The sequence below is a fragment of the Sylvia atricapilla genome, chromosome 1 (assembly GCF_009819655.1).
Source record: "Sylvia atricapilla isolate bSylAtr1 chromosome 1, bSylAtr1.pri, whole genome shotgun sequence".
NCBI classification, from domain to species: domain Eukaryota; kingdom Metazoa; phylum Chordata; class Aves; order Passeriformes; family Sylviidae; genus Sylvia; species Sylvia atricapilla.
In genome coordinates, this window is record NC_089140.1 from 49367371 (window position 1) to 49394244 (window position 26874).

The following is a 26874-nucleotide window of genomic DNA, read 5'->3' on the forward strand; positions in this document are numbered from 1 at the left end:
CAGGAGAATTTGCTCTCTTTCTCAGGGATCAAGGTGAAGGGGACTGGCATCTAGTTTGCTTGATCCTCCTGCTTGCCCTTCTTGAAGACGAGAGCCCACAGGAACTCCATCTCAAATTCCACAACCTTTCAAAAGCCTGATACAAACCAGCTCCCTCAGTACTCACGGGTGCATTCTTATTAGGTCCCATCTACTAGTGTGTGTTCAGTTTAAGTGCCCTCTAACCTGAGTCTCCTCCACCAAAGTCTTTCTTGCTCCAGGCTTTCCCAGTATTCTCAGGGGACTGGGACTCCTGAAGGCACATCTTCTCAGTAAAGATCAAGGCAGAAAAGGCATAACCTTAGCCTTCCTAACGTTCTTTGTCATCAGGGCATCACATTGAGTACCAGACTCACATTTTCCCTAGTTTTCCTTTTGTAGAAGTCCTCTTCAGTCACTCTCACATCATTTTCCAGCTAAAACTCCATGAACGCTTTGGCTCTCGTAATCTCATTTCTGTACTCAGTTACTCCTCCTAGGTCAACTGACTACATGTATTCTTACATTTTATATTTCAGTTCTGTCAGGAGAATCTTGCTGATCTATGCAGACCTCCTGACACCCTTGCCTGTTTCCTAAAAATGGATCATTCTAGAGATTGGAGCTGGTCATTCCTGAAAAATCATCCAGACCTTCTAGATCCCTCTTCTCTCCAGGCCTGTAACTTCTGGTATTCTTTCTAGCAGGTTCCTAAACAGACTGAAGTCAGCTCCCCTGAATTCCCAAGAGTGTGATCTTGTTATTGGCTTCAATCTTTCCTCTCAGGATCCTGAGCTCCACCATTTCAAGGTCACTGTCACTGGTCACTCCTCACCAGTTCTTTCTTGCTTGTAAGGGACCCTGCACAGCAGATTCTTGATCAGCTGGGTCAGGAAGCTGTCATTGCTGCACACTGGAAAGAATCCTCCTGGACTGCTTGTGCCCTGCTCTGTTGTCAATCCAGCACAGATAGGGGTGTTTAAAAGTCCCACAGCCAGTGAACATGAGGCTTTTTCCAGGTGTCTGAAGACCTTAACTACATTTTTTCTTGATCAAACACCCACCATATCATCCACATCATTCCATCTGCTAATTCCAACTCATAAGCACTGAGCTGGCTCATCCATAACAAGATGGCTCTGTGTGTTCCTCCTACCTTCTCACATAAAGGTCAGCTCCCCCATCTCATTGTCCTGGCTTGTTCTTCCTAAAGGTCCTGTTTCCATACACAGAAACACATCTCCTTTTGAGGTATTCCACCACATCTCTACTACTCCTGAGATTGTAGCCCTACAAACACAGGACACTGCTTCCCCTGCCCGAAGCATTAGTGTACAGGCACTTGAGAGAGGTACCCGCTTTGTGGTACCTCTTTTATTTATTATTATTATTTTTTATTTATTGGGATATCAAATACCACCTCTTGGTGTTTGATATCCCAATAAATGGATGAACATTTCTTCCATCATGTTATAATCTCACTAATCCCTTCTTTGTGTGCATACGCCTGAAATGGGCCCACTTTTCCCATGTTTTATTGATTCTCTTGTTCTCACTTGTACTTGGGTTGACATCTCACTTATCTGTCATTCTTAGTTTAAAGTTCTCCTTTTACTAGATCAGCCAGTCTGTTGGCTCTCATAGCAATCTTTGGTCTTCACAGAGCATCCCATGGTTGTGAAAGCACTTCATACTTTAGGCATTTCCTACAAAAGGAGTCTCTGCATTCAGCCATTCCACAACATACACATTTCTTGGGGAAATAACTATCACTTCCCCCACAAAGGAAGGAAATCAACCTTGAAGAGACCCATCCCCCCCACCCCCGCAAAAAAGTCTTTGGAGCACTGTCTTCACATTTTGACAATAGCTGAGCTGTTATCAATTTCACTTCATTCTGAGTGATTCCATCTCTACCACAACTCTGTTGTTTCCTAGAATCTGACCTTTGACTTCAGAAACTTCAAGTTTAAGGATGAAATGGATTCATATACATTTATGAAAAATAAACTTAACAAATCCAGTTACCTTAACAACTAGAAAAAACAAATATATAAAATATAAGCAAAAGCTACAGATTGTATTTAATACACTCTCCTTCTGAGATACTCATCTTTCTGCCCACAAAACATCTCAAAATAAATATTCTGATGTAATATTTCCAAAACCATCCCAGAGATCTATAATTGTACTACTTATTTTCAGAGATGAGTTATGCAGCCTCATTGATTTTCAAGAACATTTGAACTCAACTCATTTGCAAAAATGGGGCTGAGATCCATTTGCAGGCCTCCTCTTTTAATAGTTGAGGATACCAAGGATTTGAGACATTCAGCAGTCACAAATCTAACTAAAAAATATTATTCAGATGATTTCACAAGAAAATTTGGATCTTGAAATAAACAGGCTAAAGCTGGATAGTGACCAAATAACCAACCTACAGCTGCAATCAAACAGTTCCTTACAACCAAGAAAACCCCTTATTCTTTATTTCAGCAAATATTCATTTGACTCCCTTGTCTTATTTCAGGATTCTCCTCATTAGACTTATCCCTCAGTGGAATTGCACCTGCACACCAAGATCCATTTTTGCAAATGCCAAGCCAATTCATTTCTTTCTCTAGGATTGCCTTTCATCAATCTGGACTCATTGAAATTACACATGTAATAAAAAATATGGGGGGAGAGAAATCCTTGAGCAAGCAATTTGCCCGCCAAAGATTTAATATCAGTTGAGTTGAACAGTCAATCCAAATTTAGAGACAATATGCCCTTAAGATGCTCAGCCCTGAGTACAATAGTATCAAACCTGAGACAGTTACAAACCTGCCACTACCAACTATTCCTGTACAAACAGCCAGACTGCTACAGGCCTTTTCAAAGAAATCACCTGGCAAAAACTTTATGATTCATAACATTTAAGGCCTTATTAAGGTCCACAAATAGTACAAGTAATTTTTAAAAAACCTTCCTCTGTTGCAGAAAGAAAAAGATGTCATTATGAACTTCAGCAATGTCAGCAACAGCATTGTGTGCTGAATAGGAGCCTGATTGGAGAATGTTCTAGGAAAACCAGATTGATTTAATCATTCCACGCCAGGTGCTGAATTTTTTCAGCACAATATACACAGTGGGTAACTGACACAATAAAATCTCCAGTTACTAGGAGTTCAATGCATTCCTGGTCAGTTTTGTGTCAAAGGGAGGCATTCATAGAAGCTGCGTTGGCTAGAAGCTGTGAAGTCAGAATAGTATTCTGAGCCCACTGGAAACTTCTAAATAGATTTCTCTTTAATTGAACAACACTTCCTTGCAAAGGGATAGCCACAAAGCTTCATTTGGTAGTACAACTTTTTACCCCTGGATATTCAGCAGTATGCTCCTATAAACACGATTTTAACCTGTGTCTGTGCGTGTGTCTTAAGAACACTAACTGGGTAGGCTGCTTTACTGGAAATTGTCAGGCATAAAATGGAGCCCTCCAGCACCTTGCAGCACCAATTTCCACTGTGCCAAGCACCAGGAAAACCACTCAGTCTCCAAGCTGCACACTTGCATTTGGAGCCCACAGCAATAACCACCCACAGGAAAGAGGGAAAGGGACAGAGAAGCAAAATAATTTTGTTTTGTTTAAATGAGCCACCAGTTAGAAACTAAGCCAAAACTATACTTCATAGACAACATCTCTTCTCCTGGAGGAGGAGGAGTCATTTCCTAAGGACTACCACTGCCTGCATTTCTTAGTTTAAGTGTTAAAACAAAATGCTCGTAAGCCTGATTAGTGACAGGTTTCTTCTTCCCTCCATTTCTTTCCCTCTCTCTCCTTCCCTTTTCTTCAAAAGGTACTTCACATACTGCCAGATCTATCTTGTGCAAAACTGCCACCACAGCTCTGTCAGGTTATAGAGGAGAGAAAAGAACTGACAAAACAAAAAAGCTGATTACATGACAATCACTCACAGACTTAAAGATGTGTTCAACTGGAATTTGGGGATGCATATTATCAATGTTTTAAAGAGGCATTGAGCCACAGCATGCATGTTGAAATATCCACCTATTAAAGAACAAAGATCAAAAGAGAATTAAAAACAAAATAACATTTTTTTAGCGTGTGGAAGCAGCAGTTATGGTTACAGCTACCCCCACACATGCAGGAGTCACAGGCATGTGGACCTGGCCACACTGAGGAGGAGCACAGCTGTACAGGCACTGGGTGTCACAATTTCCCCACAGGGGAGAGGACACAACCTCACTGACTACACCTGCCCAAGCTTTCCCAGTAAGCCGCAAAGAGATTTGTCTTCTTTCCAAGACAGCAAGAAACTGCAAGTATGAGGTCAATAGAGCATAAAACTCAAACTAATAAGGACTAATGAGTTAAAAGCACATTGCCATGGACTGTTTCTAGGCTGAAATAAACTTCTAGGTTTTGCCTGCTCGTCCAAAGATCAAATTGTTCCCAAGTGAGATGCAAGAAAGATCAAAATCCAGATGCAACAAATTTTCTATCTGATCTTTATTCCATCATAAAGCTGCAATTTGTCAAATGTTAACATTTCACGGAAACACTTTCTTTTGACAGAACACAGACGCAGGCTGGAAACCTGCTGTTTCATAGCTGTTTATTTACCTGTCTCCCCAGCAATAAGGAACTGGATGTAAAGACTTGCAGGTTTCAGAGCCACCTGAGCTCCCAGCTGCCTGACTCCAGCCTGTGACTCCCAGGACAACCTTCCACTCACCAGGGAGCCCAGGGAGCCCATCAAGCTGCTGAATAAAATTGCTATAATCCTTTTAGTTTCAGTAGCAAACCCCACTGATTAACAACAGCAAACAGTCAAACCCTTTCAGCTTCACACAGCAGCAGGCAGGAATCCTGGGGAGCACACCAGTTTCATAAGCAAAACATTGTGGTATTTTAATAGCATATTCTGGAGGAGGGAGACAGCTTCTTGTTCCAGTTTAGAATTGTCACTGTTTTGGGTAAAAACTGGTGGATAAAAATTTGTTCTCCAAGCCAGCTCTGCCAGAACCAAGTGACTTGCTGTTATTTGGATCTCTCATGATGTCTGGCAAACTACAGTGCTGTTTCCCTGTAGGTAACACGTCTGAATCAAGGCATGCATGCTAGCATAAGTGTACGCTATAATCCTTTCTCTGTCCTTCCTACCACAAAAGAGGAACTAGCATTGAGATATCATTTATATCCATATTCAGAAGTTTGCCAATATAAACACTTCAACCAGAAAGGCAGCCTAACTCCATAAATTATCTGCTAAAATCTAAAAAGCATTCAATCATCAAACACATAATCCATTGCCTGCACTGGATGGGCTGAGGAGACCCAGCTGTAACTCATTACAAAAATCATTCCCATACACTGCTGGAGAACACATGTGACAGAAGGACAGCAGGACGTCATCTTACTGCATCTTTTCTCAACAGCTGATTTTATGCAGCTTTGATCTTGACCGGATTTCTCAATAAAAAAAAGATATTATAGTTTTAAGAAAGATCCTAAACCATAGTAATTTAATAAACCAGACACACGTAGGAGGAAAGCTTGCAGCATTTTTATAATTTAAGGTTTTTGCAGGACAGGAAAAAGGGACAAGATTTTCGTTATGAAATCATTATGAGAGAAAATAATTAAAATCTGATTTTTTTAAATAGTTTTGTCTGTATACGAATAGCATTTTGTTTCGAGAAACAGAGGCTGATTTGAGACTGCTCTGAAGCAGGTATTACCACTGTATGTTGGCATGTTCACTAGCTCTGTGGAAAACTGCCCAAAAAAGAAAAGCCTAGTCCTATGGCTAACACAGACATGCCTAAGGGCTTGTTTTACAAAGTGCTGAGATTTCACTGTTGTGGTTAAAGGCCTGGAGTGCTCTTGAAACTAACTGGAGACAGAGACACCAAGGTATGCTCCCTGCAGCTGGAACACATTACAATCTCAATGGAGTAAATCATCAATTAAAATCTACTCCATCTCACATCTTATTTTTTCCTCCTCTGCAAAGTAATCTCAAATCCCTGTCTCTCACTCCACCACCTTCTTCACAAACCCTACAACCCACACAGATTATTCTTTTAGAGACCTCCAAGCTGCCCAGGATCTTTAGTAAGACACTCACCTTGCCTGACTTTTCTTCCTGAGACTGTCAAGTTTCCATTATTGGAGATGTCAGTTTGAGATAATCAAGGAGTAGATCTTTGCCAACTTTCTTTAAACCAATTTATGACATTATATGCGATTTGTCCACAGAAAGGTACAATAGTTAAAGGCAATATCCATAAGGAAATGCACATTTTGCTTGACAGAATTCGGGGAAAATGCCAACAAGCTGCTGCTTTCAAGGATATAAGCCACAGCTGAGCTTATTTCAGAGCTCTATACCCACCATGGCTCTGCAAATCCCAGTAGCCATCACCAGCCCCAGCTCTGTGATTACATGATTCCTATCCATTTTGACAACATGGAGTTTCTGCTGGCATTGTCAATACTGAGTACAGAACAGGCAACATTTTTTCCTAAATTAACTGTAAATAAACTTAAATCTTTTGTGACAGCTAGACTAGGCAGCTAGCTTAGGTGCTGCAAAGGTGAAGTTCTACCTTTCCATCATGAAATCTTTTTCCTCTGGGGGGAAAAAAAAAAAAAATCGTATTTCGGTGCAGTATCTCAGCAAGACAGCAAAAGAAGCAGTTTCCAAAAAGACTGTTTTCTTTGTTGTTGAATGAGCTATTATAAGTGACCTGCAAAGATTTTAATACCTTTAGTCATAACCCTTATTAGTATCCTTTCCTAACTAAAAGGTGAAAGAAGTTCTTAAACCAGTTGTCCTCAAGGTAGGGCTGTGGGGGTTTATCCTCCTCTCCTTTACCCTACACTTTTTTGTCTCTCAACTTGAAAAAATAAAAATAAGATTAATTATACCTGTTTGCTGCACTGAAAAGTCTCACAATTTAATTTAAAAAGTGATGCCTATCTATGGCAAATAGCATCTTGTACCACATTTCAACACTAATTTTTAGTAGGGTTTAACAAACATAAGCCAAAGTTGAAGTGGTTAAAGGGGAAATGATAAGTAATTTCAAACCTCATTTCACTCTGAACAAAACATCTCACAAATAAAACAAGCACAACTGAGGAAAAAAAAAAAAAGAAAAACAGAAACAAATACAAAACAAAACCAACAACAACTACACACACAAAAACGAACCAAAAATGCAAAAAATGCAAATATTTCCAAGCTTTATCAAAGGGGCTGGGGAGATGACTGAAAGGCTTAGTCCTTTCACAGAAAAATCTAATTGCCTTTTAATCATAGGACAGTTTAATTCCAGCTTTCTCTGGAACATGGCCACTACCACGGGAGCATGCCCATAATGTGGAATATTGTATATTGCAACAACATATGCAAGAGATAACAAATAACTACATATAGCCAAAATATATAAATATGACCACAAAATATGTTGTTAAGACTTTATATGAGTAAAACCATAGCTTTGCTGAGGTCCCAGGCCATTTCAAACTTGTAGTCAAGGAGAGTTTCATAGGGTGCACAGCCACTGAACACTAACAAAACTAGATCTCCCAGGCTTCATTCAAAGGGAATTAGGGATTGCTGCCAACCTTTACAGAAAAAAAAAAATACTATGATCAGAAGCCACCAAAGTTTTCTTATCCAAAAGGAAACTAACAGACACATTCAGAGACACAAGATGTTAGCAAATAGGTGGCTACTGATAAGTTTCTACATCTGTATTTAGGAACTGACTTTCTAATACCATTGTTAGAAAAAGTAAATTCTCTGCAGTACAGCTGAAATGAAAGCTAGTAGTGTTGTGACAAAATCACCCCAAATAAATATTGAAAGGTGCAAGTCTGGAATTAGTGGTCTAATTTTCGACTCCTAGAATTAAGAGCACAACGTGACAATCACTGAATAACACTGCCAGCTGAAACTGCTTGACTGAGTCTATCAACTGATATTGTAGCTTTCTCACACACACAAAAAAAATCTTTTTTTTAAAAAATAGACTAGTTCTGTCTCATAGATTGTAGAAGAATCAGCAGTATTCCAAATAAAATAAATAAAAAAGTTATGTTCTGAATTTCTAGCAGAAACAAGCAATCACCAAAAGGTTCAAACTTACTGTTTCCAAATACCATTTACTTCTGCTTGGATTGCAAAAACACTGAGAACAAACGAAACAAGATCAAAGACAGAGTCCACATTGCAGAAAATCTTGAAATAGCAACAGAAATCTCAGAAGTAAGAAAGAAAATCCAAACAATAGAAAGAAACAAGGAAAGAACATGGTACAAAACTTGGAACAAAATGAGGCTTTTTGTGTATTAGCACAAATATCTTACTTGTGGTTTTCCCCCCAGTAACATTATTCCATGCTGAAACAAGCCTGGATTTAGAGAAGCTCACATCAGGTGCATCAAAACATCCAGAGGAGGAGGAAAAAAGGAAAACTGTTTTGATGGCACTGTCATCAAGAGTCTTATAGCTATAAACAGACCACTTTGTTCATTTTCATATTAGAAGTTAATTCAGTTGTTACCATGCAGGAGAAAACATTGTGAGATTAACTCCCTTTCCTTCTCCCTACCCCTGTTTACTAGCAATCTCTGTAGGTCCATAGCACAATCACATTCTTTTTACAAAGTTTTGCAAATAATTAGAAAGGCAGCTCAATTACCGTCAGCAGGCAGGTTTCCAAAAGAGAGCCATAAACAAGACAGTGAGGTATCCCAGCTGAGAGTAGCCAAATTCCACCTTGTGCTGGGCTGAAGGGGTCCCTGCTCCCTCAGACCTGGCTGACAGGTCAGGCACCTCGACACTCTCCCACCTGTTTCAGGCAATGGCTTAAAACCACCTGCTAAGATTTTAAATCAGGCCAATTAATTACGACCTGGGGGAGGGTGCACTTGCAACAGCCGCAGCCTGATCATTAGAACCAGCAACTGATGGAGACAGCAAGTAAGCTTGGGATCAATCAAATCTATCAATAGCCTTGCAAGTGTGGGGCAGATCTCTCAACGATGGGACAAAAGGCCAAAGTAGCTGTAAACACACAGCTCAGAGAAAGACCTTGGGGATATGTTGGTCAGTCAGTAAAATTAAGATACAGATGACTCTAGTGCCCAGTGCTGGATCATGCACATTGAGCCTGACACCATTTCGTGAAGGATGAAGGTTTAGGATTTGTCTGCAGCACAACCAAACTCAAATTTCCTTTGCAGTCCAAACAATCTTCAGAACCACAGCTCAGCATTAAAGGAACCAGGCAGAACAAAAGAAGATGGAGAACACAGGGGGTTCATTTCAACTATGAAAAAACCTTGGACTCAGACAAGTCCTTTTCTCTTTGAGCCAATATGGTAAAGAATAAGCAGCAGTTCAGTAGCTACAGCCATGGGTCTGCTGATTAAAGCTGGGAGTTTTTGTCAGTGCCCTGAAGCCCCATCAGCCATTGTGCTGACCAGGATACAGAACAAGAGAGCTGAGAACCTGTACTGCAGTTGTGTGGGAAATGCTTGGCAACATAGCAGACAAAGGGTTTAATGCACAGCAAAAGAGCACAAGAAATTAAAGTACTTGGCCCCAGGAGGGTGGCACACACCCCTTAGAAACCTTCAGCCTGTTCTGCAGCCAGATACCAAATGGCCACCTTCAATTTTATTTTCTTTTAGTTAGATAAAACAGGCAGTTCACAGACACTTAGAGCGACACCTTTAAAGCTCTGTTTAATTTTCTGCGTCTGAACAGTTCCATGGCCCACTTTTTAATTGCTGCATCTAATAGAGGTGGGAAGGAAGATAAAAAATACCAAGCTTTATGAGACAGTAAAGCTTTTTCAGCTCCCTATTGTTTTGCTACTTATTTCCAGAGTGGAATGTCATAAGTTTTGGTGCTCCACCCTGACATGCATATTCAGAATAATTTTCTTTAATAGACCGTTCTTAAGATTATAGACTCATCTTGCATTGTAAAAGTCTTTATTCACTGCTTTTTCACTAGATCCCCTTAGAAGACCGGAAATCTTAAATCTAACAGCTGGGACCTAATCTTACCCCACAGAACAATATGACAAACCTTTCAGACTCCTCTAGAAATTCTTTAAATCAGGAAGAGCCTGGCCACTGGTACACTCCATTCCAGAGTACAGCTAACAATTTGTGTTTGCAGGGACCAGTAGAAATTACCCTGGATGGAATTTTGAGACACTAAAACAGGAGAAAAAAGAGTAATGAAATTAATGTTTTAAGGGAGTGACTACCTATTCTTTTTCATAAAACAAAATATAAATTTAGGTTCCAGAAAAACAACGCCCAGGACAAAGTTCCTGCAAGCACAGGAATCATCTAAGAACACAAGTCCCACAGGTCAGCTCTGCAGCCAATGTGTACAGGGGCTGCTGACATGAATACATGTTGAACTACATTTAAACGAGGTAGCTAAGCATATTTTGGAAACCATGTCATAGCAGCAATTTCAGTGGTCAGTTTTTCCACAGGTGATGACCACAGGCACCTTTGCTGATTTGTGTTTCACTATTTGACAGCAGGATAAGTAACGGGTCCTTTTCTTTCCCTTTCTTTCCTCCAACAGATGGGTAGTGCCTTCATACAAGCCAAGTTCAGCTATGTGCAGAAAACTCCATGCAGATCTCATCATCCAAGACCTCATTCCCTCCAGGAATGGAAGAGAAGTATTCTCCCCTTTCAAAAGATGGAGAATACAGGTTTTAATTTTTACATGTAAATGTCATACAAATAGAAGGTTTTTTTGTCAAAGGTATCAAATTCTAGACTAGAAAAATCATCTGGGATCAGGCTCAGAATAGGTTTTATAGCTATAAAGCAAGACCTAAGTAGAGAACACCTTTATTCCACCAAAATTGCAACTCAGGATAAAGGAAGAACCCTGCTCATCTCTGCCTTGTTTACTTACACCATCATGAAATTACAAGCTTGCCTTTTATGGTATGGTGAATCGTAAGATAAATTAGTTAATCTTTTGAGGGAGCTGAGTACCAACACTTTCAGGGAAATATCTTAACTATTAGAGCATAGGATGCCTCCTCCCTTTGCTGTATTCGGTCTCATGGATCTCTTCTCATTGGAGGTACCTCTCTAATGAAAACAACCAGAGCACTGAAAGAACTGAGGAGTGCCGTTCGCAGCAAGACAGGTATTTTTCAGCTTTCTCGGACAGGAAATAAAACCTTTCACACCCTGACAAAATACTCAAATTCTTTGTGCACGCCATAGTGGCCAGCATCTTCCCCTCATTTTCCGCATTTTAAAGACAGACAAATAGAGATACTTCCTTATACACATTTCCCTGCTGCCTCCTCTCAAGCAGCTCTTCACCCAGCATACTGGTTTTTACAGAGGGATTGAGACGCCATTCTGGCACACTGTAATATGTGTTTATACACACCCCAGAGCTGTGCATCCTCTGCGCCCATTACCTACACAGCAAATCGTCCCTAAGCAATATCCCTTAACATTCTAATTTCCCTCTAATTTCTGTAACCTTGCACTTCCAGTCTCCCCTCAGAGCAAGAAAAGAGAGTCACATTCCTGTGTTTCTCTCTCAAAGGTTAACTGCAAGGTAAAGCATAGCTGCAGTTCCACAGCACTGCAGGGGGGGAAACAACAAGAACAAATGAAAATAAGAGCTGGGAATAAGAGGAAATTCCTTAATCTAGTTTGGCTTGTTTCATCTTTTCTCTTGCTGCCCACGAAGAAAGTGATCACCTTGGGAGAAAAAAAAATAATAATAGTTCAATAATCCCAGTTTATTCCTGGGACAGAGAATGAGTCCCTAAACTATTTCTTCTCAACTGGATGCCATTAGACTACTGCCAGACAACCTGTGACTAATATAAGGAAACACAGGTGCAGCAATCATCAGCCAGCAGGCACCAGGACAAGATGGGCTTGCTGCTCTACAAAGACCACGCAGAAAAAATTGGGCAGAATTTCATTCACCAAGATGGTGGGAAAAAACAGACTGTATAAAACTGACAGTCACCTTTTCCATATCTTGACAGCTCCTGATCTCTAGGGGGACTGTGCTCTCCCCCTCCTGTCACCTTTATTTATAGAGTCTGAACATTTACTTGAAGTTATCTTTATTATTTAGAGACTATACTCTGTTCATTCAGTTTAATCTCTGAGCCTAGGGCTTGGGGATTTTATGTGCATGTGTATTTCAGCCATTAAAAGCCAAGTGAAAATAATGGGTTTTAAGAGTACAAGAGCCTCTGTTGCCTCAAGTTTGCCTGCTTTTCACTGTTTGCATTTTGTTCTCACACAGCTTCAAGTAAACTATGTATGTTTTTAGAAAATTATCTTTGTTTATATACTTCTCCTCTCTAGGAGGAGAAAGATGATTGATGGTGATGTTCACCAATGAGGGCAAAGAGGTGGCTACCTGTGCAGCCAGTCTTGGCCTGTCTGTAAAATTGGATATACATGGAGTCAGAAAAATAAGGTAGAAGCTTTCCTGCTTGACCTCCTGCTGGTCTGCCTCGTCCTTTCGTGCTCCTAACAGCAGCTGCACGTGTGACCCTCCGTCACAAGCCTCTGTTTCTGCTGACTTAAATTGTGGAATCAATTCAAGTCGGATTTCCTGAAATATTTAGACCCATGTATACCAGCTGCTGAAATCTTGCTTTAAAACTAGCGAACGATCCTGGTAATGTAGAGAGGACATTGCATTTACACGTTTTTGGTAACTTTTCACCTGTTCATGCTCACAGTGTAGTTTCTCCCTGGACTTAAATGTAGTTGCTCTTCTCATACATAAGAGATATTCCCCTGCCACAACCCATTGCAAAACATCTGTTGCTTATTCTGGATCAGTAGAATATTCCAGAAAAGTATTTCTAATGCTGATGCCTGTACTAGGATTAAAAATTATATTCTTCTATCATAGAAAAACAGGGTTCCTTTCATCCATCTCCTGATTCTTTTATGCATTAACACTACTGAAATTTTCTTCCTGTAGGTTTCAGGCTAGAATCTTTGGCTACTACTCTTAAAGGCAAGGTTGTCACCAGTACATATGGATCTAGAGTATTAAGGAAAATGTTATTGGGGTACTAAAAGAATCAGTATAAAAAATACCTCTGTCTTCTTTGTGTTTCCCCCAGTGTCACCAAGGAGATTTTGGTATTTGTAGTTAATTTATGGCCCCAGTCTTGGACTCCCCTTCCCAACTTGAACCAAAACTACAAAGTCATGATGAAAAAGACACCAATGAGATGTAGAAGGTCTGATTATTCTGACAATAATAAATCCAAAACTGAACTCTTATATAATCTATATCTGTTGTAATAATTCTTCATTGAATTATATTCTATTCCTTGGACAGTGATAGGAACCCATCGGGATTATTTAACAATCATTATTTTAGGATTTCAAGTGCTTGATTTTTAAAGTACCTCCATATGCAGAAAATCTGCATGCAGAGAAATCCATGTGTGTATATATATATGTGTGTGAGTGTGTACAAATGCATAGTTTATCAAACATGAATGTTATGAAACTTCTTAAAAGCACAGCAGAAGCCTGTCAGTCAAATATCTGGAAAATACAGATTTTATATTCCCCCTCCACTAAATATGAATACATTACTTTGAGACAAAAATAATAATGACTTGCTTGGTTCATGTTTTATGCAAAAATCAGTTTTGGTAGATGAGAGAGTTTTATCTAAGTAGATTTAGTGAAATAGCTAAATTCTCTTCCTAGTTTCTAGACTTAAAAAACCTTGTACAGATCACTTAATGTCCCTATAGCTCCCTTAAAATACCAGAGGCAAACTAACCCCGACTTTTAGAGACTTTCAGAATGCTTCAGATAGAAAAACTACATACTTATTTCAAATTCAGTTTGATGTCACTGATATTAACAGGTGATTGTTGTGTGTGGACCTTGGGAACTGTTTGTCACTTCCATTACAGTTGTGCCTCAAAATTAATCCCGTGATTGCTCCTCACATCCCATCCATGCTCTCCAGCAGTGATTCAAATCAAGGCAGAGTGCTGAGGTAGATTAGGAGAGTCCACATGGCAGCAGCTCTGCTTCAGCCAAGAGCAGGTAGCAAACAATCATGACAGACTTTGCTTGAGTTCTCATGGGGGTCTGCCCTTTGATCAGATACAAAGTGTGATACACTAGGAATGAAGCGGTTCCTTCCTTTTTCAATGTCAGTGTTCATGAATACTTAATAGGAAAGACTTTGCATCTTTTTACACCATTAAGCAAGGATTAATGTTTTTTATGCATATTCACTTCCACAGGGAGGGAAAACATAAGAAAAAATCATTCTTTTCCATTAACATGAGCTTTTTTAGTATGTTTTCATACCATTTGGGACTTTCTTTTTCCAAAAGCACGCTGACTATATAGCTGGCTTGTCTGAAATAAAACCCTCTGTGAGCTTTTTTACATAAGAAGTTGAGTATTTTTGAATTCTTCCTGTCTTATTCTTCCTGTCCTTTACACCCACATGTAAAGAAAACACAGCTGCCAAAGTACAGGAGAATCCTTCCTTACACACCCTGCTGTTGACCCAGGCAGATATGACCAAGTTTCTCTCTTCATTAAAAAAGAAGCTGAACTTCTGCTGCCATTTCTCATCCCTAGCTGATTTCTTGTACATGCCCAGAACTGAATGTAACCACTTCCATGGCACCCAAATGTCACTCTCCATTTCAGAGACCTACTAGAAGGACAAAATGGTGCAGTAACCAGGCAATATAAATATAAAAAACACATTCAGGCCAGGGAACATCTCTGAGTTTCATGAATATATGTTATTTTGCAGAGCAGGGCTAAATACACCATGAAAGCAATAGCTGAAACAAAGTTTTACAGGTAGCAAGACAAAGAAAAAGCTTTCAGCATCTTTTGCTTCTGTGTCAGAATATACAAATAACAATAGAAAGCATCAGTCTGCACTTTTAAAAAGAATAACTGGTTTAATTACACTCATATTTTCTAATCCTTCTGAAGAACAATATCCACAATTACTTTCATGACTACAAAACAGGGTATTACTCGTCCCCTACCACAATATATCAAAGTCAAGGACAACATAAGACAAAAGCTCAGTTCTCCTTATTCCTCATCCTTTAAAGCTAAAACTGATTGTCAGCAAGTCCCTATGCTGACATTTGGGTTCAAATGAGCATACAGAAAAAAATCTTTAGTATTCTGCTCATTTTTTTTATGGTTTCCTGTTGGGAAGTAAAAGTTGCTGCCTCCTTATCAAAATGGAATAGATTTATGTCATTTCTTGTTCCTTTTCTTAAATATTTCACACTGTAAGATTACAAAAAAAAAGCCAAGTTCAACGTGCTGGCCACATGGTAATTCTGAGAGAAGTGCTGCATGGGTTCTGAACCTGGCACACAACTCAAAAGCTTTTTACACAGCTTTAAATTCCAGATGAATTGACTCTAAATAATTAGGTCATCATAGTAAACAAGTAGAAATCTACCCAAACTCAGTCCCTCAAGGTGCTCACTGTCCCTGAAGTACCACAGAACCTTTCAAAACCACACATACCCCACAGCAGCAGCAATTAAAATGACAGGACATTCTCTTTGTTTTTTGTTTAGTTTTGTTTTGTTTTAATGGAACACTCAATTTTTGCAAAATATCTAATCATATAATTAAACTTCAGGGCATAAAAGACATATTCTCTTTCCCTCTATAATCAGAGGAATTAAAACAGAATTTCTTCTGTCCAAGATTTTTCAAACTATCTGCTAAGCTTCCTTTCATTTTTAGCCTTACATGAAAAAGAAACAGCAAAAGAGGTTGAAAGTCTTAACACAAGGGTTCTGAGTTCTGCAGAGAAGGAGGAAGATGGAGTCAAGTTGTTTGGCAGAGTTCATGTGTCCTGCTAGGTAACAGTGACAGAAGGCAGCACTGGCCAAGCCAGTAGCAGGCATCCTCCCTCCACAGAAGCAACAGCAGCGCTGGAGACGTGGGACATGATCAAGAATGGAAATTGTGCAGAAAAAAACAATCAGTTTTGATATGCATGAATTGTAGGAAAGTGCAATAAGAGGAAAGGATATTGAATGAAATAGGAAACATCTATTTGTAGTCAAAATGAAAAGTTACAATAGATGTGAAAGGGGCTTTTTGGGCATTATATGATCATCTTGCATACTCCTTTCCTCCACATTCTACCTAGGTCATGTTTTTAGAAAGATTAAAGCTATTTTAAAGTGAAAATTTGAAAGAACTTTAAAAAGAGGGTAATGTCATTAATGGGAAATTAATTAATTAATCTTTACAAAATTAGAAACTTTAACATTTCTAATACATGCATCTTTTCTCTTCACCATAACCATTTGCTGGTTCTGACCCAATTTCTCAAATAAGACCTGTTACTTTTGAAATTCCACTACTAGGTGCATGCTTTGTCAGACTAATTTTGAAGGGTGTCACCTGGAGGTGTGGATGCCCACAGATCCCAAGGACCATTCCCTTAATTTTGGAGGAAGGGTAATTTCTATGCAAACAGAGGCAAAGCTCTGGCCCAGCTAGTCTGAGCAGCACCATAAGTATCCTGCCCTGTCCAAACTCCAGCAGGGCCTGGTGCTGATTGAGGAGATGTTTTCTGTGTTCCCAGGCAGATTTTTTGTGCCAAGTGTGGCAATAGCTGGGGCAAATACCTTTGCAAAAAGTTCAAAACTTGAACAGAGAAATCAAGGTCAAGTCATAAAAAAAGCCTCCACCACACAGATGAAGAACTTAAGAGCAGCAGCTGAAAAGTCTTAAAGCACAAAGAGGGCACACAAAGAGATGACTCAGAGCTCTCCTAAGTCCTCACAATTGTTAAACAAGTTTCTCTAACCTTAGACAAACTGCTTTGAGTTTGTTGTTGTTTGACTTCTAGTTGTTTTTTGTCTGTTTGTGCATTTGGTTTTTTTCAGGTTTTTCTTCCAAACACATCTGCTCTTTATGCGCTTTTCCTCCTTCACAGGAGCTAGTGGAGTCCGCTCTGGCACATAACTGTTCTTACTCTTTGAAAACAAAAGCTTTTTTTATGACTCTACCAAGATTTTTTTCCTGCATGCCATGGCAAATCTCTGCTCAGATCTCAGATGTATCCTTAGCAAAGTGCTCAGCTCTGCAGGAGCCATGCCTGTGTGTCTCCTGTATGGCAGTGGCTTTACAACAGAGCAGCTCATTGGGCAAATGCACTAGATCCTACCTGTTTCTAGTTTTGCCAAATGTTAACACGGTCAGAACCAAGGAAGAGACTGGATCAAAGTGAAAACAATGTTAGGTAATCAAACAAGATTACTTTCATGAAACCAGGGCCAAGAAAACTGAGGGCATTGAAACTGGCCACCAAACTCACAGAATTGTGACAGTTTATCCTCACCAAATTTTTTTTCACAGATTGTTTCTGGTTTGCCACACCTCTGCCTGCAATATGCGTGATGAGTGCATATTATCAGAGGATGGGCAGAAATCCAATCACCCAGTACTGGACAAGGCAGTGAGAAAAAAACCCATTTTCATTTCTTGAATGTTTGTTGCCTTTGAAAATATTTGAATTGAAATAATTATAGTTTTATTTAATATTGTAGCTTCATAATTACAACTTGTAAAACAATGCATTCATTCTCTAGATAAGCAGAGAAAATGTTCATGTGCATTCTACACTTATAGAATACCCAGTCACATCTGAAAAAGCAAGCAGAGAGATTTGAGAATTTTTTCTTAAATACTTTGAACAGAGGCAGCAAAAGCCACTTATTGCTACTTTTTCTATTAGTAATAATAATTATAATAATGACAATGACAATGATAATAATAATAATAATAATAATAGTTCTTACGTAATACAACATGAAATCTATGCATGGATGTTGGCACAGCAAATTAACTAGTGGTCTCTGTGGGCCAGATGAGCTAAAGAAAGATCCAGAGATGCAAAGAATCCGGCCAGCTCAGAAATCCTCTGTGAGTACTTCTACAAAGCAGGACTCCCACTATGGGGCTGATAGGAATGCCCTACCTTGCTCTGATCGTGTACCAAGCTAAAAGTCCAGAGATTTATGCCATTCTCCTTTCTAGAATCTAGGAAAGAAATCCAGTGTATAAACCTGGAGACATCCCCTGTGTCAATCACCATTACCAGAGGGGATGAAGACTGCCAACCTATTGAGAGATATTTCTCTCTTGTGCACATTTTTAAAAGTAATAAAAATTGTTTCTGTTCTCAACAATGCTGATGCTGGCAGTAAAATCACATATTAGCTCACCTCTGACTACTCCCATGCTATTCCTGGTCAAAAGGCAGAATTTACCAGAAAATTCATGAATGTTCAACAACGTGCTCTTATTGATCCAGAGGCAGCTGGAATCATCAGAGTGTGGGCACTTGAGCTCACTGATTCAAAGGTAATCTTTGTGCTTCATCACACTCCAATTAGCTGAGCAATGGTGTAGTGTTCAGGCCAGCCTGGGTCTCTCATGGCAGAAAACAAAAGCCACACTAATAGTAGCAGGGATCTTTTTCACGTGCCAATTTGTATTTTTTGTCACCTTAGTTCAGCGTCTGTGCCTATGCATCAGCCCAAAACTCAAAAGAAAAGCTTGTGTGTGCACATAGTTTTTTAGTCTATGACTGAATCACTACTGCCAGCTTCCTTTTGTGCACAATGACATGGCAGGTTTGTCATTTGATAGCAATTTTGGTACTCAGTGAGCCACAGCACGCTTTCTGCCAGCTCATGCATAGCACATGTATTGTGTCAAATTATACATTACAACAACCCTGGTACCTCTCTTTTATAACATCCCATCACATTCTGTTAGGTTACATTGTGTCGAGCCACATCTTTTTCCATAAAGGAAACTCTGTCAGACTCATTGCAATGAAAAGTTCCATTTTTTTTGTTTTGTTTAATAGGAATGGTCCATCTATAACAACACCAGTGACCTCTCTCTTCCACTTCCATCTCTAAGGACTTCTCAGAGATTTTTGTTTTTCTTTATACAAATGCTAGAATCAAATGTGTAATTTCTCATCTCAAAAGGCATGCTGCAAGTTTAATAAGGTCCCTGTCATTCAGTCCCTCAGGAATGTCTTTTGAAAGAGCAGGAATTCAAAAAGACACTTTATTATTTCAAATCAATAATATTAATGTTTTCTGTTCCACAGTGTATCTACATCTCATCCAAGTGTATTACAGCACTTGGCAAACATTAGCTTTTCAAGAGACTGGCCTGAAAAAAAAACGTGTTGGGGCAGCTGCCCTGCTTTACTGAATTTGCTCTGGAGCAATACAGAATACATGCATACTGCCTGAAGCCACAAGAAGTGTTGATTTGCTGGAAGATCTGATAACTCCTTCATGACCCCCCTGCATATTGCAATTTTCAACATTTAGTTACCGGCTAATCTTTTCATACACCTTGTTAAACTGCCAGGACATTGAATAAGGGACCAGTTTTACACTGGACATCTGGCAAAATGAGGTGCCGTCTGGGTGCTTGACACACCGCAATACACTAACTTTGTGTTGCTGCAGGTACCAGACCACGAGTATGTGTGCATTTATGAGCACAGCTGGATTGAAGCATCTGCCCCAAATTAACCATGTACATAATCTGATTTTTCTTCCCTCTTTGTTATAGATGTTACACCTGCAGCCAGGCTGCAGCTCTCCTTAAACTGAGGGGCTCATTGCTATAAAGCATTAGAAGAGCAAGCATGGCTCCAATACAGCTTTCTCCTTCTCCAGAAGGAGAAAAATCCTCTTGAAACCCTATGATGAGCTTCCTAATAAGATGCAACCACTCATTCCAAAAAGGTGTGACAGACCTGTGCAAAAAAGCAGTTACTCCCACCATGAATGGGAGCTTCAAAGGTGTAATGAGGTGTCAGCAGCTGGAATCCCTCAACTTCCATGTGGAACACATCCTAGGCAGAGCACCTGTGCTAGTGAGTGTAAGGAGAGTAATCCATGAGAAAATGGGAGCGACTGCCATCAGCTGTATTCAGGATAACTACCACCTTAATCTTCAGTAAGGTCTTGCACAGAGCTCTGCTACACTAATTTCATACATAATTGCAAAAAGCCGCAGACTTTATGCTCAGTATGCTTATTATACTGACAACTCAATAAATTTCCTACTTGTAATATTTTCCAGTAATACATAAATTTTATCTCTTATGAAATCACACTGTGAAGAATCAGAGATTACTGCTGGTTTTATCTAACTCTAATAGGACACAGCATTCGAGTAAAAAATACGATTTATTACAGCTCAAGTATTAAATAGTTCAATTGTTTAAAAGGAATATATTTTCTGTACAAATCTAATTCTATAAACTTCATTCTTTAATTAATGCCCTGATGTTTGTTCATCCAACCAATATAATAATTTATCTTAGAATACTAAAAAATGGCATTTCTACTGACTGAATAATAGGGGGGAAAAGACAGCTAAAGAAAACTCCAAGAAACATTCCAGTTTTACTCAAATAGTACAATAAAGATGATGTATATGCTACCAGCTTTAACTACCTATCACTTGGTCATAGTAGATTAAATGCATGCACATAGAGATACCACTGCAGTCAAGACCACAGAATAGAAATAATTTGGAGAACTTCACCACAGCGTGCAAGTTTGAAATTTCAGTACACGAAAACAAGGCCCATGCCTTTGAATGTTTTTCAGAAATATTAGATATGAAAGTTTATTGTAAATCTGGAACTACATATTTCTTTGGTCATCCAAAAGGTTTTTTTCCTACAGTACCAAAGTAAGGGCAGGTTTATAAGCAGCATGCTTACAAAACAAGAGATTAATCTTCCCCAGCTGTAGAAGGCTTAAGTAAATAGAGAAATAAGAAGACAGTAGCTCTGGATAAGAGATTCTCAAGATGAAACATGCACCCAACATTTGAAGGTACTTGCTATACCATCCTGAAGAGGTGGCTCATCTGGAAACCATGTGCTTGTAGAAACTGTATTCACCTATGAATACACCACAGCATGAGTCTGAATTTACACTTATTTTGCACCTGCCAAAGGATTTCCATGTGATATGATGGCAGTCACATTGCTCAAAGAGTTAGCTAGTGTCTGTTCCTACATGATGATTGCATTTGCATTCTGGGTACCCATTTTAAGATGTACAGTATCAGATTTGCAGAATCTGTAATCACCCAGGACTGAAATTAATTAATTAACAATAATAATAGTAATAGGACACATTTCTATAAAGTCTACAATGAAAACGGTCAGTCTGGACTTTCAGGCTTTCACATATCTCACATTAGCATATACTTGAAGGACATAGTGCAATATTTTATATTAAAATCATTAAAATAACCTCTACTTTCAGGCCTCTGTTCTCCAGCATTAGGTCAGAGGCACTACCTCACCTATCCAGACCTTCATGTGCAGCAGCCAATTAACACTCAAAAACATTTAGACACAACCCTGAAACTCCCTGACTGGTCCCTGGGAAGCTGCAGCCACAGCACACTGGGATCAGGTTTGGCTGGGGAGCCCTGAACACAGCCCCACAGCCATGTGTGGGCCTGACTGGAAGGAAATACTGACCAGGCAGCAATCTGGTGAGCAAGGTCTGTGGAAAATTATTTCTGCCCAAACAATTCATATTCATAAAGGCTAAGAATGGTATCTCATAGTGGTCTTGAGTGGTTAACCTTGCAGCCTTAACATTCCTTAACATGTGCCTCCTTTGCTATTTAGTGAAGTTCCTTCAGTATCACAGCCAGTGGCACAGAGCCCAGGGCTGTGCATGAGCTCCTCCACAGCACAGCCCTGTCAGAGGGAAGTACCTGTCCTGGCACAGCTATTATGGGGCCCACTGAGGCTTGTTTGTGCCACCAGGGATTTTGGCTTTTAAATCAGAGAGCTGGGGGGAAATGCAGAGGTGTTCTGGGGAAAAGCAATGTGTTCCCTCCAAATTTTGTGACTGTTTCACCTTAGTCTGCTGCATTCCTCATAAAAGCCTTAAGCCTGAGACATCACAGAGAATTCAAGCCTGAAGGGCTAAAGTCGCAAGCAGTGGACAACAAAGTCTGAAAATAGGAAGTCTTTAGCCAAACATCAAAAACAGCTTCTTTTGTAACATAAAAAAAAAAAAAAAAAAAAGGAATAATCTCATTTCTGTGAGAAGGGTTATGCAAAATAATATATTTCATAGCATCAAACTGCTAAACGAATCCTGTTCCAATTCTGATTATACCAGTGTGGCTTTGATGTAATGCCACTGCGCCCAATTTATTCTAGTTCAAGGGAAAAATGAATCCACCTATGTGTGTCTGGGCCTTTTTGTTATTGAACTCTATCAGAAAATACATCAAAACATTTGGACCACATCAGCCAGTCAGCTTTCTTCTCAAAAGTCAGAGTGGTGCCTAAACTCACAAAAAAGCCTACAGCTCAACAAAATTCTATTTTTTTTTCTTTTTTTTCAGGGCTTGTCTCTTTTCTGATCCCCTCAGCAGCGTGTGTGGTAAACCCATTTCATGTGTGGCTGCTGTTTGTACCAATAAAACCAGCTTTAAAACTGCTGTCACGCAGTCCCACGTTTCGAAGAGGCAGCAATGGAAACAGGCAGTGGGAATGTTTGGCTGCTGCTGCTCACATCTCCCAACTGCTGCCTCCCTCAAGCCTCTGCAGCAGAAATGGTTGTGGGACTTACTCCATGAAGCCCTTCTGGCAAAAGCTGGATGACTTCTCACTCAGGTTGAAAGGGTGTTTTTTTTTTATCCTGAGGTAGCTCTGCAGTGGCCACTGCCTTGCTGTTGAGCACCTCCAAATCTCCAGCACAGCTCCTTTCTTTGCTGAAAGGAGAGGGCCTTTTTTTTTTTTTCGTAATTTTCTGTGCATAAATAAAGTTTTAGTTTGAGCTGAGATATCTAAAGAGCAAAGCAGCAAAGCTACCAAGGAAAAATCCAGACTGTCTGAAAGAGGGCAACACTTCTATGAATATATAAGAGCTTTTAGCTGGTTAGATTCTTCTTGTTGCTGGTTGTGGGGGTTTTTTAATTGTCAGATGCATTAACTTTCTATATCTTTTAGAAAAGTGCACTAAAATTAAAATTGCAATAAAAAGAATTGCAAGTGTGCTACCTTGCTAATACTGGATTTCTTCTGCAGTAATATACACAGTTAGCACCCTAAACACCGTTTTGCCTTTAGAGGTCATTTTGACTCTGAGACTTCAAAATAGAAGGAAAACAGTAGTATTATCTACTAATGCCTTCCTTCTATGATCTTCAATTTTAACCTTTTCTTGCTGTAATCTATATATGGATGCAGGTACCTATATAATGAGCTAGAATCTCAGCAAATTTAAAATAGGCACAGTCCACCAAGCTGAATTGAGCTGTGCCAATTTATGCCTGCGAAGTTCTGGACTACTATTCATAGCCCTTTCAGCAGTTTCTAACTAGCTTGATACAATCTTTCTCTGTTAATGCCTACTTCTGTAATGAGCAGCATACCAGAAAGGGTTGAAACTCCATTCAACTGTACGACATATTCCCTAAAATTCTTAGCTACATAAAATAATAGCATGAGCACAGGACACCCTCGCTCTGCCTTAATAGCTTGTGATACGTGGTTACTATTATGTGGAACCTGTTGAAAGGCTACAGACAGCATCTGACACTATCTTTGACTTTCAGCCTGGTCACATTTATAAGATTTTGCACAACTTAGCGGGATATTTCATATATAATTGGCAAGCTCATGCTTTTCACTAGGAGGGGTAAGCTGGAGAACAGCTCCAGAGATTCTGCTCTAAAAATCTACTTTTATGCTACTAAAACCTGATGTTTTGGTATGCGTGTCTTCCTGAAACATTAGCTGTTCCAGCCTTACCAGAAGAGTATTTGAGCCTATACTTCATGTTATTTCTTGTTTATTTTTTGGCATGGACCAAACTCTGTAATATCCAACAATTTCAGCCTTGCCACATGGTGTCTTAAATACCATACAAAACAGAACAAGTTATCTTAAATCTGGGTGTACTTGCCAGAGTTGATATATTCACCCATATTGTTAGGTCAACATTCATAATAACAGTTCTTATTATTCTTTGTATCTGTTATTATAAGATTATGATCTAGCAGTGCCTGGAGGTCTCAGAAGTAGCTGGCTCATCATGCACATAGCTTTATACTCCTGGAGAAACCATCCAAAATGAATTTAGGTTATTTAAGCAGCTGCAGTGTACTTTCTAATTTCAGCCTCTGGACTTGCACCAGACGTCATTCAGAGACAGAGAGTGTGAGATGGCAGAAGACCATTTCCCAAAAGTGATATTTGCTCATGTTTCTAAAGTAATTCTTAGTGCCTCCCAGACTAAACAACTTTAAATAGCTGTCCCAGGAAAATGAATGGACCATGAGCAGAAATAAGACAGGTTTCAAGTGAACAAGGAAATTGTAAGTGAGTTTGAAGTCATTTGAGACCCAGATGGAACTGAGGGCTTAGGAATATGCCTCTGATCCATGTTTGTAGTTGCATAATTGAAACTGTAATTCTGCTGGGTTTCAGCACACTGTTGTCATCTACATTTAATTTCACCCTCCAGGGTGCTCACAATAGTGCTAAAAATCCATACTAATCAGAGATTTTAGAGACAATATACTATAGCTCAGTGAGAGACCCCAGAGCTGAAACTACAGAGAACTTTTGGAGAAGGAAAGAGCAATGGAGAAGCTTGCGATACAGCTAAATCACTCACTGAATTCTGCAAAAGATGTGGTCTCCTTTACCTCTGTTAGATTTTTTTCCCCAAACTGAATAGATGCTACCCTGTTCTTCATATTTATTCCATTGATATTGTAGATACAAAATGTCATAATCAGACATGATTATGTAAAGTGTAACAGCAAGTGTACAGCAAGTGTAAGAAAGCAGTATGTTATATATGTCTTTAACATTGCTAAGTATTTTCTGCAGCTACAAAAATGTGAGACCCTTTCTCCTTTGGCCTCTGATGCTAGAGAATAATGGCAGAAGAATATTAAGTTTACATGGGGATTAGAATAATATTAGGATTATACATGCATGTGATAGTTCTATAAGAGTAGGCTAATACTAGAAACCAACAATAGGTTAGCACATAATTCTTCATGGAAAATTTTCCAGATATATCAGGGACCATTTTCATACTATGTAACTGCCTGCTGCATGTGTATAGCTGCCTACATATGTAGTAGCCACATGTGTAAGTGTAAATGGCTTCTTGCCCCATCGTTCCCACAAGAGTTCAGGGCCACAGACATGACTGAACGCATGCCCTTCTTTCCCTGACATTTAGCCTTATTTTTCTGCTCAGCCTTTGACCTCTGCTCAAAGCCTCCTGCCTCATTTATGGAGAGCATCGACAGCATGAGTAGCACTTTGGCAAAAACGATGCCCTCTGTATGCACTCCATACTGCATATGAAAATATTTTTGTGCTACTGAAGGAATAGGCAGACCAGTCTGCAGACAGCAACATAGGAGAAAGACAACCATCCAGTGAAAAAAGTCCAATGAGGCCTAAGGAACTTCTTCTATAAAGTGATTTCACTCAATAAAGGTGTTAGCATGCTAAAAGGAAGGTTTGTGCTAGTGCAGAAGTGAATCTAAACAATTGATTTTTTTGTAAAAGGTCTTCCCATGAGCAAGCTCTCAACAGAAATCCCCAGAGGTGTTAGGAATCTGTAGCATAAACCTGTACTTAAAATGAAAACTTTAATAATCTTGTGTAAGGCTTTCCTTGGTTTCAGCTGTGGCAGAGAGCAACACAACCTTCCACAGCCACTGCTTCTCTCCACACTCAACAAGAGCTCAGTCAAACCTGATACACATATCTCTTGCTCAAGGCACTTGTAGACATTCTTAGGAGTGACAAAAAGGCTTGGTAATGATACTGCTGAGTTGAAAGCAGATTGATCAGTTCAGTAAGTGAAGAAATGCATGTCTGAAAAGTTTAAAGGAAAACTAACAGATGCAGACCTGTTCTTAAAATCTGAGTATCTCTTTCAGGTAGGAAACCAGTATAAGGCACAATTAATAATTTACCCTTACTATCTTTATATTTGCCTATCTACTACTTAGCCATTCACATACCCAGGTGTGCACAGACATCTGAGGAGTGAGTCCTCAGTCTCATCTTAATTATATCTTGTTTTGCATTTAAAAGTTTAGAAAAATTATTATGGCCTATTCAGAGATTCCAGCAACTGTATACTGAAGGAGAAATTAGAGTTTTGCTGAAGCCAAAGGGAATTTTGCCATGCATGAACTCTTGTATCTCAGCCAGGGCACTCACTGCGGGCTAAACTGAGCCTGCAGTTATTGCTCTGGCAATTTGTAACTGCAGAAAAGACAGCCAGTGGCTAAAGTGGAGTAGTAAGTGCCAAAACTCACAATTTCAGTTGTTTCTCAACTATGTCATGCCACTCTAAATACCCTTCCAAGAGACAATGCATTACCAAAGTCATTAACAAGTAATTTTATTTCCATTATCTCCACATTCTCATCCAGAAACAGAGGAGAAAGTTAATCAGATGTTTTGCTCACCTACACACATTGCATATTAATGGTTGCTTTCTTAATGCTAGACAAAATACTCTGGCGCTTATGAATAGTATACTAGACCCATGTCAATTGTACATACAGGGAAACACAAACCTAGCCTAAACTTTCTCTGCTTTGACTTGAGGGAAGTCAGAGTCACAGTGCTGATCTCTGGGTCCTCTCTTTGACTGGTTAGCTGTGTTACAAAAACACTCTTG